This window comes from Stylophora pistillata, chromosome 2, assembly GCF_964205215.1.
Source record: "Stylophora pistillata chromosome 2, jaStyPist1.2, whole genome shotgun sequence".
NCBI classification, from domain to species: Eukaryota; Metazoa; Cnidaria; class Anthozoa; order Scleractinia; family Pocilloporidae; genus Stylophora; species Stylophora pistillata.
Window position 1 is genome coordinate 7841711 of NC_142520.1, and position 14503 is coordinate 7856213.

The following is a 14503-nucleotide window of genomic DNA, read 5'->3' on the forward strand; positions in this document are numbered from 1 at the left end:
TACGCTGTCTAGAAAACAATGATTGTGATAAACAGAAGGCAGGTTTGGACAAGGAATTTTCATAATTAATGCCGTCAGCATTAAGTTCCGGCTTCCTCGAATTTTTATGGGCTTAAATTGTTAAATACTTTCCTCTCAACGGACGCCAAAGATCTTTAAAAATGTTTGACTTCCACTCCAGTTTTGACAGAAATATGACATCAGTCATCGATTTCAATAGCTTTATTTTTCATCAAATTCGCTAAATTTAGCTTCAACATGTTCATTTTGGATAAAAAGTACAGATCAATTCAGTTTAACATTTCCTACTCGTTTACTTCAACTATTGGACAAGGAATTTTCATAGTTAATGGCGTCAGCGATAGTCACCTTGTGACGGCTTTATCTTTTATTTTTCTTTAAATTGAGTTTCTGCGTACTCAACTTTTTGTAGAATTGAGTTGTTGAATGTTTTCCTCTAAATGGACGCCAAAGCTCTTTAGGATTAAATCACTTCCACCCCAGTTAGGAAGAAAAAAACAAAAACAAAAACAAAAACACCTATTACAGTTTTCATGTTTTTAATGGATTCTGTGACAGAAATATGGAATCAGACATCGATTTTAATAGTTTTGTTTGTCGATGAACTCGCTACTTTTAGTTTAAAAATCATAACTTTAGATAAAGTTCATCTCAATTCAGTCAAACATTTCTCGTGGTTTAGTGCATCGAAAAAATTTTGGAAAAGGAACTTTCATAATAGTGCGACAGTCAACTTGTGAATGGTGTATCCTTTATTTTCCTTTAAATTAAGTTCCTACTTCCTTTACTTTTCATAGACTTGAAAATGTTTTCCTCTAAACGCACGCTAAGCTCTTTAGAATTAAATCACTTCCGTCCCAGTTAGAATAAAAAAAAAAACAACAAAAAACAACCTAATCCATCATTCATGTTTTCCATCTATTTAATCACTTTCACCAGAGTGCGGTGAGGATAGCACAACAGAGCGAGGCTCCAAATTAAGTGCGCCCAATATCCCACCCATCCCACCCCAGGGGAGGACATCCATCACACAGTAATCTCGTGTGTGGGAAATTAACGTCTCCTACCCCAACCCTGCAGGAGACGGGACCTCCATTTATTCGTCCCTATCCGAGAAGATTAGAATATCTAACCATTTCTTGATGTTATAGAAAGGCAGCAAATTCTTCTCAATTATTTTAAGACCCTGAGTATTGGTCCGGCCGGGGCTCGAACCCTCGACCTCCCGCACAACAGACCAACGCTCTATCCATTGAGCTAACCGGGATCCCATGACAGAAATAAGGCATCAGTGTTCGATTTCAGTAGCTTTATTTTTCAATAAATTCGCTACGTTTAGTTTCTAAATTATAATCTTAGACAAAGTACTCATCAATTCACATTTCCTCGTCGTTCAATTCATCGATTAAATTTTGGGGTGAAACCGGCTAAATTGCAATTAAACATTTACCTTACTAACTCACAATTTTCGTTTCCATTCTAGTCAGGTTTTTTCTGTTTTGAAGATGTTGCTTTGATAAAAACAAGCAATAATCCCAGCTGGCTCAAAATACAACTATTAATCATGTTCGTGCTATGCCATTTAAATCACATAAGGTCAAGGGAACGTACGAAGTTTTACAAGGTAGGACAGTGAAGAACAGCGCAAAAATACGGACGGAAAGCCCAGCAACAATTTGTTCCTCACGATTTTCCCTTTTCAGGATGTATTTTTTATATTTGCGTTGTAGCGTCCTGAATAAATGTTATATTATGTTATGTTATGTTATGGTCAGAATGGAGAACGGTCTACAGCCTTAAACTCAATTTGAAACGAGTATGTTCAACGTCTTGAAAATGAGGTTTGAAAAATGTTTCATCAGCGTAAATCACCCACACACATCCCTTACTTTCAGCTTGGACCTATATTTGAACTTGCGATGTGTCAGGACCAATCAAATACTTGCGAATGTATCATTTTTGTGGTTGTTAGTGGCAATATTATCGGGAAACCTGAGTCTAATGATACCTTTAGAACGATTTCCTTTGGCAAGAGCCTCATATGTGGGAGACAGTCTATCTGCTTGACCCTTTCCTGCCTAAAGTCGACCTTTAGCTCTTCATGTTTATCACTTTCAAAGTAATGCACAACATCCTTGTAAAAATTTCTTCTTTGGAACGAAAAAGTGTCGCGGACCTGCTCCAAGCTCCTCAGTTATTGGTTCTGCTCTTCAGGTTTTGGATAAAGTCAACCACGAGTCACTGGTAAGTTACATTGTATTTCTCTGAATGCGACACAAATGAGAAAATGACAAATGCAATATACTAATGTTTGAATAGCTTTGGTCGTTATGTCGACTTATCATACCGTGACAAATTTAAGCCAAACGAGCTCAAAACCCAACAGCAACAACAACAACAAAGATTAAACAAAATGAAAACCAGGACACGAAAAAGACAACTCATGCTTAGTGGTTTATGGTTTTGAACTTACATTTATTAGCTCATCGCAGAATATCTCTTCATAGTTTTATGAAAACAAAACTGAAAAATAACCAATCTCAGCTGCTCAAATTAATTTGCATTCCACAGAATATCTCCTTACTGGCGAGTATCTCCTTATCTGCGGTCCATTCAATGACGTCCCTTCTGTGGTCTCTTGCCCAGAAAAGAGAAATAGCAGACATACAGCTGACAACTCAGTCAGCAGAAAACTTGGCTTTATGTTTAAACAGCGTGTTGAAGGCGGCAGCAGTGATGGCTTCAGAGGATTCAGAATCAAGTTTTCAAGAACAGGTATTGTAATGTACATTTAGGTGGTGTCGAGAGGTCTACGAAAAACACTCTTTTTTAACCTACCCTTGTATGCGAGCAAATCCCTCTTTTCTCTCTTTCCACCTAACGGTCATTACTCTTTAATTTATAGGTGAGTGGCCTACTGCAGATTGCTCTTAACTTCACCGTCACTTCCATCTTCATCCAGATTTCGGAGCTTTTTGTTTCAAACTTTTGACGACTCATAATTTGCTTATTTTCTATGTTTATTTATGTCATTTCTACAGGGTAAGATGTTGGCGAAGATTGCGATGAAGGTCCTCGATAAAGTTTCAGACTCAGTGTTGGCCTTAACTGTCCCTGATGAAAAAGCGATATCAATCACAGCTGGGCAATTGTCCATGACACTTGGAAGATATAGCCCCCAGAGACTTTCAGGACTGGAAATAAAAGCAGGAAATGGACGGTTTTTGTTACCATCTGAAAGCCAACTGATAGTCTCCAGAGTGAATAAAACAGGTTTTGTAGATGCTCAGGTACGTATTCATGCCCTAAAAGAAAATGCAATGTATTTGTGGCAAAATCAGGCAAGTATTTGTCAGCAGATACCGACGCCAGACAAGCTAAAGTAGTAAAGTAGTACACCAGGTACCTTGAAGACTGCTGACAACCAGAAGCAATTCTAGTACTTATTTTGCTTTTGACTTGTTCAACTCTAACACATAGTACAACAAAAAAAATCGAACCGAATCAATCTACATTTTCCTAATATCGCCTTAAATATATTTTAAAACTGAGTTGAAAACAGCATCAAGTCTCTTAAAAGCCTTAGTCGTCACTTTTCATTCTAGCCCGAGAATTCTCGCTTTCAAATATTTCAAAAAGTGACTATGCGAATAGAATTGTATATTTCTTCAAACTTTTTCCCAAATATATACATATGAGTAGACAGTTCTATTTCGGTCTTCTGGGCCTCATCACTGCATAAGCTTACGTTAAATAGCCCGGCGAAAGACCTTGTAAAAACAAACAAACAGACAAAAAAACAAAGCTAAAATGTTATTCTTGTAGATGCTTTCATTCTCTTTCAACCCTTACACTTGGGACGGCACAAAAGAGCGAGTTGGACCTGATTTTGTAACCCTGAAGTTGAAAAACAACTACAGCTAGCCTATTAAAGTATCAAATCTTCCAGGGGACATTTTCATCGTTACGCCTTCAAAACTTCAAAAGAACTTTGTAGGGAAATCATGGTATTTCACGAAAAATGTTGATGTACGTTTCCACGAGATAAACATCAAATATAAAAACACCTTGTTGATTCTCAACATGACACCTGAAGACCCAACCGTACATCTGTTTGTCTATATGCGTTTTGGTCAGCGGCCAACATCTCAAAACCACGACCTCAATGCCACAATCTCTCAAGACAAAAATTGTGTTTGGATGCTAAGTGCACATGGCAAAAGTCAATAACAAACAGTCTGTTCTTTTAATCCATATGCACCGATACAGGTTCTAGCTGAGCATCCAGGGAAATACTTTCTTGGCCTAAAAAATGTCAACGCCACAATGAACTTATCTCACAAAAGACAGAGAATATCTTGTTTTGGAGAAAGGCGAGGGAAGCGCTCCTGCGTCGAAGTCAAAGATCCACCCCCCACCCCACCCCAGAGTAAAATTGTCCCTGTAATACAAGTTTATGATTCCAAAACAGATCAAAACTATATTTTAAAGGTGGCCTTAGGTAGTTGTGTCTACTGGTCAGAAAAGATTAACAAGTGGATATCATCTGACTGTTGGGTAAGTATAAAGTTTAATATGAACCTTAGGAAATCGTTTTTGCGGTAATTTTTGCATTGCTTTCAACATATTTCAGATGATTCGTTCCTTTCTGAGTCCTGATATTGTAATAGTCTTCATTCACCAGGCTTATTATTGCATTCAGGCCAAAATTTCTTTCGGTAACATTTCCATTGGCTCTGCTATCGTAAAAAGTCGAATAAATCTGATAACCAGAAAAAGCGAAAGCAATACCTTCAAAAGGAAAGACACAGAGCGATAAGAAGCGGCAGCCAAAATGATGATTTTTACTACATACATCTTCCTCGTGTTGTATAATTCCAGGTTTTAGCAGCATTGGATGGATTTATAAATTGTAGCTGCAACCATTTGACATCATTTGGAGGAAGTCTTTTAATTGAACCGCATCCTATTGACTTTGACAAAGTTCTAGTCGAGTTCCAGCAGTTACCGGAGACTGGAAATATTGCAGTAGTTGTGGCTATGGCGGTGGTTTTATTGTGTTATGTGTCTACACCTGTTATCGTAAGGAAATTCGACAAGGAAGACGCGAAAAATGTAAGTATAGAGCCAGACTTTGTTTCGGACGGTTTTTTTAATGGGGTTTACCCTCCAGTACACTGTATAACTGTTTATTCGCAAGACCTGATTCTGAATTCCCACTTCCAGCTGCTACACATTTTTCTTTGTAAATAAGTCATGAAAATTTCTTGATAGATCAAGATAACAACTTCTGCCGGCTAAATTTGATTCTCATGCCCTGTGTTGAGTTCAAACCTTTAATAGGCCTTACTTCACTTAGAGCCTGACTAAAGACTAAATACAGGATGGCGGTCACGATAATAAAATAGCCATAAAGTGAGACCGCTGGTCATACAAAATGCGGGCAGGGCACAGGGAGCCCAGCCTTAACAACAGAACGACAATATTACAACATTCTGCCTCCGTTAAAACATAGGTAACTAACAGGGGGAGGCAGTGTTCAATGTTCAAAGCTTATTGACGGCAGTGTTCTACCATCCATGCCGGGATGGTGGCTTAATCACACGAGTAAAGCGCCGTACAGCAGGTGGCGTGACCGAATCATGATTAACTGCTCCATCTTGGCACTCAGTTGGCAAGTCTTTGCTTTCAGTTGGTTGTTGGTCCAAAGGTATCCGAGCAGGGCATTGTGGTTCAGTAGCAGTTGGCACAATGACTGGAGGGCTTTGTGCCGAGGCTTGTGGGCACGGTTCTAAATCTCTGATGGATACAGTTGACTCTCTACCAGCCATGTATTTTACACGTGCATATGTAGGGTTTGCTTCAATTTACTTCACTTACTTCTCATATCAGCAACATGGAAACCATGCTGAAGCCACAACGTCTCGACTTGGATCCGAACTCGCCGTCAGCAGCGAAAGAATGGAAGCATTGGCCCCATACATTTACGAATTTCATTCGAGGATGTGGTGAACGAGCTCCCGACCAACATCGTACTCCTGTAAATTATGTGTCACATAACGTGTTCGAATACATCGAAGACTGCCCAGACTACGAATCATCCATTGAAGCCCTTAATCGAGTGTATGTCAAACCTCCAAATGAAATATTTGCTCGTCATATTCTCGCAACGAGACGTCAAAACCCTGGGGAGTCATTCTCCGAGTTTCTACAGGAACTTCGGAGGTTAAGTAAGGATTGCAATGTAAAGAAATGACCGCCGAACAATACAGAGAAGAACTGATTCGTGATTCTTTTATCAATGGTCTGCTATCTCCATTAATCCGACAACGACCTTTGGAGAATAGACAACTTGACCTGAAGTCTGCATTTGATCAAGCTAGCGCGTTGGACTTAGCCCAGAAGAATTCAGAAGCTTATGTAATACCTAGCAGTTCAGCGGCGTTAATTTCGGCTCTCGAAAATAGTGGTGGAATGTCCACACCAAACAATAATCATGTGACTGCTGCAGTCAAGCCCCCAAGGAAATGCTATTTCTGCGGAGGCCCTCTTCATAATATGGAAGGCCGTCCGTCTGTCCCTAAAGTCAGGAAGCCTGCCTGACAGCAAATGGGAGATGATACTCTCAGACGCACTTCATTCAGTAAGATCCCTCCTCTCCACTGCTACCAACTCAACTCCACATGAGAGGTTCTTCAACTTCCAGCGTCATTCGTCACATGGCACCTCACTGCCTACCTGGCTACAATCAGCTGGACCAGTGCTGCTTCGTCGATATGTGAGGACAAGCAAGAGTGATCCCATCGTTGACCAAGTGGAACTAAAAGAAGCAAACCCTACATATGCACGTGTAAAATACATGGATGGTCGAGAGTCAACTGTATCCCTCAGAACACTGTTTAGGAAAGACTCACAATTTAGGAAAGACTGCCCTGCACGTAACTGTACCTGTAACAACTAAGGTAAAAGTGGTCACTATGCTAAAGTTTGCCAGTCAAGAATAACTAAAACAACGGCTTCAATAATCTCACCATCTCTCTGCTCAATAAGCGCTGCTTGTCCACAAAGTCCAATGCAAGCATCCCTTAAGGCCACTATCTGTGATGTAACTCTTACTGCTCTCGTTGACTCTGGGAGCTCAGACAGCTACATAAATGAAAAGGTGGCTACGCAAATGGATCTTGGGTTACATCAGTGTGATCAGGACCTATCTATGGCTCTCACCTCTCTCACAACGAAAGTCCTTGGCCACTGTTATGTAAATATCAAGATAGGCCACCAATCCTACCCATCTATGCGCCTGGGGGTACTAAAGGATCTCTGCAGTGATATCATCCTCGGCCAGGATTTCCAAAAGAAGCATAAAAGTGTTGTCATAGAGTATGGAGGTAAAAAACCTGAATTGAAAACTCCCAACACAACACCAGTGTGTGCTTTCGCGAAAGCTTCTATTGAGGAACCATCCCTTTTTGCAAATCTCCTTCCAGGATGCAAACCAATCGCAAGTAAGTCACGTCGGTTCAGCAAGGAAGACCAAGAATTCATACATCAGGAAACTAACCGCCTACTCTTCGAAGGCATGATTGAGCCTAGCACCTCCCCGTGGAGGGCTCAAGTTGTCATTTCAAAAGACCCCCTACAGCGCCATAAGAAACGCCTGTGCATTGATTATTCACAAACTGGTAACCTGTACACAGAACTTGATGCTTATCCCCTGCCCCATATCGACGATATGGTCAACAATTTGGCTTTGTATAAGGTGTTTTCAGCTTTTGATCTAAAAAGCGCTCATCACCAGGTGCCAATCAAAGATGCCGATCGGAAATATACTGGGTTTGAGGTTAATGGTAGACTCTATCAGTTCTGCCGCATTCCATTTGGGTTCACAAATGGCGTTGCAGTCTTCCAGAGAGCAATGGACAAGTTTGTAGAGGAAGAAAGCTTGAAGGATACATTCCCATACCTGGATAACATAACTGTTGCAGGGCATGACCAGCGAGAGCATGATGAGAATGTCGACAAATTCAGAGAAGCTGTAAAACTACGACACCTCACTTTGAATGAGAGCAAGACAGTAGAGTCTAAGACGTCCTTCAACCTACTCGGTTACTGCGTTGGAAATGGCCTCATCGCCCCAGACCAAGAAAGACTTCGTCCCCTAAGAGAGTTTCCTCCTCCAGAAAACCTTCTTAGAAGAGTTGTTAAGATGTTTGCATATTACACAAAATGGGTACCAAACTTTTCTGAAAAGATACAGCGTTTGTCGCAAGCAACTACATTTTCACTTGATAACAATGCCCTAAGTGCATTCACAACACTGAAAAAGGAGCTGGAGAAAGCTTCCCTTCACTCAATTTATGAAAGTCTGCCCTTCATAGTGGAGACCGACGCATCAGAAACCGCTCTGTCAGCTACACTAAATCAAGGTGACCGACCTGTTGCGTTCATGTACCGGACACTCCAAGGAAGTAAACTACACTATCCTGCTGTGGAGAAAGAAGCCATGGCCATTATCAAGGCCGTCCGCAAATGGCGTCATTTCCTTGCAGGTAGACACTTTACACTAAAGACTAAATACAAGATGGCGGTCACGATAATAAAATAGCCATAAAGTGAAACCGCTGGTCATGCAAAATGCGGCAGGGCACGGGGGACCCAGCCTTAACAACAGAACGGCAATATTACAACACCCTGTTTACTGGATAATGAATGGGTATTACAGGGTAAAATTACGTATAGCTCACCTTCGAGAGTTATAGGGTTAAGAAAAAGAGGTCTCTATTAACTATTTTGTTTTACATTATATGCTTTAAAAGCTTTGTTGACATGAATGTTATCGTAGATTAATAGGCAATTAAATTAAACCGTCTTCAGGGTTCACCATGTTTTTTTCTTTGGAATAGAACACCAAAAAATCTCATTGAGAATATGAATTAGCTAGTCATGTAAATAGCAGATGCGTTGTCAGGTTTTTTTTGTTTTTGTTTTTGTTTTTTCTAGAAGGAATTACCGATCCACCTTCCATCTTCTCCAAACAGTACGTATGAATACGAAATAGTGATTGCTACCGGGGCCTGGAAAAACTCGGGTACGACTGCTCATGTTGCTTTGGAGATTTACAGTTCTGACAGAAAGAGTGGCATTCTTTATCTCAGCCAAGAAGAGCCTGGTGCGGTTAATATGTTATATGTTATTCTCTCGACGTAATTCCGATGTTTTTGTACTTTATGTTAACAAATCACTTGGTTCGATTCAAGGACTGCAGATTGGTCATGATGATTTTGGAGATAATCCCTCGTGGTTTTTAGAGGAAATTCTGATTCGGGACGTACAATCTAACCAGTCGTGGGAATGTATGGTGAGTCAGTGGTTTGCTCTGGAGCGGGGAGACGGACGCATCGAGGGAACAGTCTACAAGGCCTCAAATCAACTGGATTTTGGAAGTGAAGTGGCAAGACGTTGGCGAAGAGGCCTCGCAGAGTGGCATATTTGGATTTCAGTTGCGGCGAAGTTACGAAGAAGCCACTTTACAAGAGTGCAACGGCTTTCTTGTTGCCTGTTAGTGCTTTTGACATCCATGATTGCTAATGCGGTGTTCTATAGGTTAGAAGGAAATTATGAACAGCCTATCCAAGTTGGACCGCTTAAAATGAAGTGGAGACAAGTTCTGACTGGCTTTGAAAGCGCACTTTTTGTGGCACCCATAAACATTGTCATAGCGTTATTTTTTCAGAAAGGAGCTGAAAAGTATGCAACAAACAACGGCTATTTTCATAAAGGTGCCCTTATCACTGGTATCGCTTGGTTTTTATTGCTCTGTTCTTGTACTGTTTCGGATGTGTTTTCAATCTCCTACAGTCTAACTTGGGAAAAGAGTGTCAGCGAGCAGTGGCTGTCCTCTATGCTTATCTCATTCGCCCAGGAAGTAACAATCAAGGAACCAGTAAAGGTGTTCTTCACAGCTCTAACTGTCGCGGCCATTTTAAAGATAAAGGCGAAGAGATCAAAAGAGCATGCCTGCGAAAGCCCTTAGCAAGTTAAGACCGAGTATTCTAAACAAAAGTTTTGGGCACTGCAATTATCTGAAGTGGAAAAGATGAGGAGACGACAGGTTAAGAAAAAGAACTGGAAACGTTACCTCACAGAGTTGGTTATATACTTGGTCTTCGTTTTCCTGCTAATGGTGGTGTGCTATGGAAACAGAAATCACCATTGGTACCTAATGACGAAATCAATCCGAGATGGACTACCCAGCCTCAGCAAGGTGAGTAAACGTTCTTTGAATTTGATCAAACATTACTGAAATTTCCGTATTTGATTTATCCTACAGCTTTTATTCCAACGTGGGGTTCAGAATCGAGTATACGAGGGGAAACATTACAATATAACTGGAAAAAAATTTGATTACAAACACTTTAGGGATTGGCTAGGGCAATTTCTGCTCTGGTGCTCAAGCAACAAGAGATTCTATAGTGCGCGAGCCCCAAACTCAAGACTGGCGAGAGATTCCAAGTAAATTGGTATAATCCCATAAAAAGATTGGCATTCTATCAACCTTTAAACTCCCAAGATCTTTTTTTTAATTGTCTCCTCGGGCTGCTACACATTTCCTTGTTAATTACTTACAAGAATTTGGTATTAGATCAAGGGATCAACTTTTCCATGATAAGTTTGAGTATTCTCATTATCTTTTTGCAGAATATTGAATGGATATCATGGGGAGATGTTCTGTGATAATCACTTCTGGGAGTTAAAGGGTTAAAGGAGGAGATTCAGAAAGCGGCTGCTAACTGACACAAACATCATTGAAATAAATAAACAAAATAAGTTTTGAGGGAATGGGTTGTAATGGGAAATAGCAATATTCTTGGGAATTTGAAATGATAGTCTACAAAATAGGCTCAAAAATACTTACTCGTTTGTGTGGATCATGATTAAACTTCTCCTCATCTATCCATACAGCTAAACGTTTAAACCAAACGGAAAATATCTAATCTGACGATCTTAATTGAGGTGAAAAATAACACTATGTACTGGAATTGGTTACAGCAAGTTTACATCCCAGGAGTGTTTTCCGGCAGATGGTACAACTGTCAAGAGGAGAAGCAAACAATGTACATTGGTAATAAACACTCTCTTCTTGTTGGAATGGCTCGAATAAGGCAACTCAGAGTGAAATCGAGTAAGTGTTTGTGTTTCGTTGTTTTTTTTTTTGTTTATTTCTTTATTAATTAAGTAATTTTTTTGGATTTCAGTGACAATGCTATTTACACACACACCTAATTTTACACTTTATGGTCGCACACATATAACCAGCTCTGATAGTGAAATAATAGTGTAAAATCTCTCGGATTCTGACCTTTCTAACAGTTGGTGATCAGCGGAAAGCTGCGTTATTTATTCAACGTAAAAGTTGTAATCGATGAACGGCATTCCTCTTCCCCATAGGTAAATTGTAAAGGTTCTACAACTATCTTTTATTTGTCATAAAAGAAATGTCCATGTCTTTTTAAAAGTACGAAATGATACAAACCGCTGAGTATTAGAGAAAACAATGTATATTGGTAATAAACACTCTCTTCTTGTCGGCATGGCTCTAATAAGGCAACTCAGAGTGAAATCGAGTAAGCGTTTCCTTGTTTGTTTGTTTAATTATTTATTAATTCAGTTGTCTTGGATTTTAGTGACAAGACTTTTTACACATACACTCCTAATTTTACAGTTTATAGTCACACACGTATAACCGGCTCTGATAGTGAAATAATAGTGTCAAATCTCTCGGCGTCTGACCATTCTAACAGTTGGTGACTAGTGGAAAGCTGCGGTCTTTATTCAACGTAAAAGTTAGAATCGATAAACGGCATTCCTCTCCCCCTTAGGTAAGTTCTAAGGGTTCTACAAACATTTTTTTTTTATTTTTCATAACAGAGATGTCCATGTCTTTTTAAAAGTACGAAATGATACAAACCGCTGAGTATTGAATACCAAAACATGCTTCTTGATAATAATCCTTTTATTTTTAAAATGCAGCACAATGTAAAGTCCTGAACTATATCCAAGAATGTTTCGAGGGATACTCGATAAAGAACGAAGACAATACCGCGTGCAATAAACCAGGCTGAAGGCCTTTTGACAATGCTACGAGGAATGACGAGTTGCCACATCTTTGCCCGAGGCCATGGCGATATCAACATGTTGAAGAAACCGACATTATACCTGGGTGGGGACAGTTCTCCTATTATCATGGAGGATTTGTAGCAGACCTTGGATATCAGAGCCATACAGGATTTAGCATGGTAACATATTTACAAAAAAACAGTTGGCTTGACAGAAAAACTCGAGTGGTCATCACAGAATTTTCTACGCTTAATCCAACGGTAAATGTTTTAGGTGTTGCCACATACTTCTACGAGGTTAAAGCATCTGGGTTAAAGACAGCTTCCACGCAAACTTATAGTCGATCAATTGATTCTACTGACACTTCTTCTTATCAGTTTTATTTAATTTGCACGTTTATGTTCACTCTATCTGTTTTTTTTTTTTTTGGATTTTGGAAGAAAAAGCTTCAGGCTTTATAATAATCGTTCTCGATATTTCAAGTCCATGTGGAACTGGATCGAGATGTTCCAAATTGTTTTCTCACTGTCTGCTGTAGGGATGTATATGATACGACGGAGTAAAGTCATTTCAGCCATGGGCAAAGTGCATGAAAACATTTACGCAAATCCAAGTTTCCAAGAGGCTATCACTTGCCAAGAAGTAGAAAACACCGTCCTTGGCATACTGATTTTCATCATCACTACCAAGCTCTTGCGAATCATTCGCTTCAACAATCATGTTGCTCTATTCTCCAAAACATTGAAGATATCTGCACGATCTTTGATCTAGTTTAGTTTTGTTTTTCTACTTTTCTTTGTTGCATATTTGCACTTCGGTGTCTTGATGTTTGGTTGTGTATCTGAGCGCTACTCTTCGGTGCTAAAAGGAGCTTATTTCCAACTTGAGCTAACTCTTGGTCGAGTGAAAGCTAGACCAATCAATGAACTAGAAGAGGCCAACACCATATACGTCAAAGTATTCGCGTTTTTGATTATTTTCACACTTACTATCCTCTGCATGAACTTTTTTATTAGCATTATCAATGATGCCCTCTCGGATGCCAAGAACAATGTGAACGAAAATGAGCTGTATAAACTCATTGATGAGGACCGTTGCCCGACCTCAGAAGAAAGAAAAGAATTTTTCCATGCAATCAGTAAGACACGGAGTCAGTCGAGAGCCTCCCGAAAATTAGTAGAAGTGAAAGAAAAAGAATCAGGAAACGTTGACCTTGACTCCAAGAACCATTCCGATCTAAACTTTGATTTAATAAGTTAGGCTATCGTATCTTCGAGGGAAAAAAAATCAAAAGGGACAATGAATAAACAACAATACAGCACGAGGAAACAATCGCTTTTTGACAAGATAAGCAACATGTCAAAGTCTCTGAAAGGTGAAAGCAATGACGAATGGAGCAAACGTCCAGAAAAAAAAGAAAGTACGATTCCAAGAAGATATCGTATAGTCTTCTCTCTGCAAATCACGTAGGAGAAAGCATGACCTGTTACAACGGCTGGAGAGAATTGTGTCAGGGTTCTCAGAGGAAGACGAAGATTTTTCTTATTTATTAAAAACAGCAGAGGCTCGTAACTTCAAGGTTTAGAGACAATAATAAGAAGATATGAAAGAAGGTAAAGAACTATATAAAAAAATATGCAGATAGATAGATAGATAGAGAAACAGAGAGCAGATAGATAGATAGAAAGTCAGATAGATAGATAGATAGATAGACAGATGGATAGATAGATAAACAGACAGACAGGCAGACAGACAGATAGATAGATAGATAGATAAACAGATGGAGAGATAGATAGATAAACAGACAGACAGACAGATAGATAGATAGATAGATAGATAGACAGACAGACAGATAGATAGACAGACAGACAGACAGATAGATAGATAGATAGATAGATAGATAGTTTATTCATCCACATAACGCCTAGGAGCATTTAGCATACATGTTTACAATGCGCACATGCAATTACAAAATACTGAAGATCATGAAAACTACAGAAGTATAAAAGACTTTAAATAAACATGTGCAGAGCAGAAACAGAAAAAGGATGAACATCATGTGGAAAGCAGAAACAGAAGCGAGCTCTCACTAAATTTAAAGATTTGACAGATGATATTTGTTTCTTAGAGTTTCATGATGCTTGCTGTAAATATTGTTGATCACTTTTATTCTTTGTAACTGGTGATTTCTCTTTAACTTATTCGGCATCTTATTACTTTTATCTATTGTAGTGTAATGATGGAGTTGAATAAGTGCGCTCATTGAACTGGACTTACTTAGCTATTTCTTTAGTCTTTTGTTTTTTTGGGGGGGAGAAACTAGCAGAACCATGCTACTCTGAAATTCGAGCGGAAATAAAGTTAT

At 39.4% G+C, this 14503-nt stretch overlaps 1 protein-coding gene and 1 pseudogene across 2 annotated transcripts in view; one reads left to right on the forward strand and one right to left on the reverse strand.

The window, feature by feature from the left end:
- The window catches only part of LOC148736918 (uncharacterized), a 700731-nt gene that overhangs the window by 389174 nt on the left and 297054 nt on the right, over positions 1–14503 (reverse strand). The gene's annotated exons all lie outside the window — the stretch shown is intronic.
- On the forward strand, positions 9775–13740 carry LOC148736938 (polycystin-2-like protein 2; annotated as a pseudogene).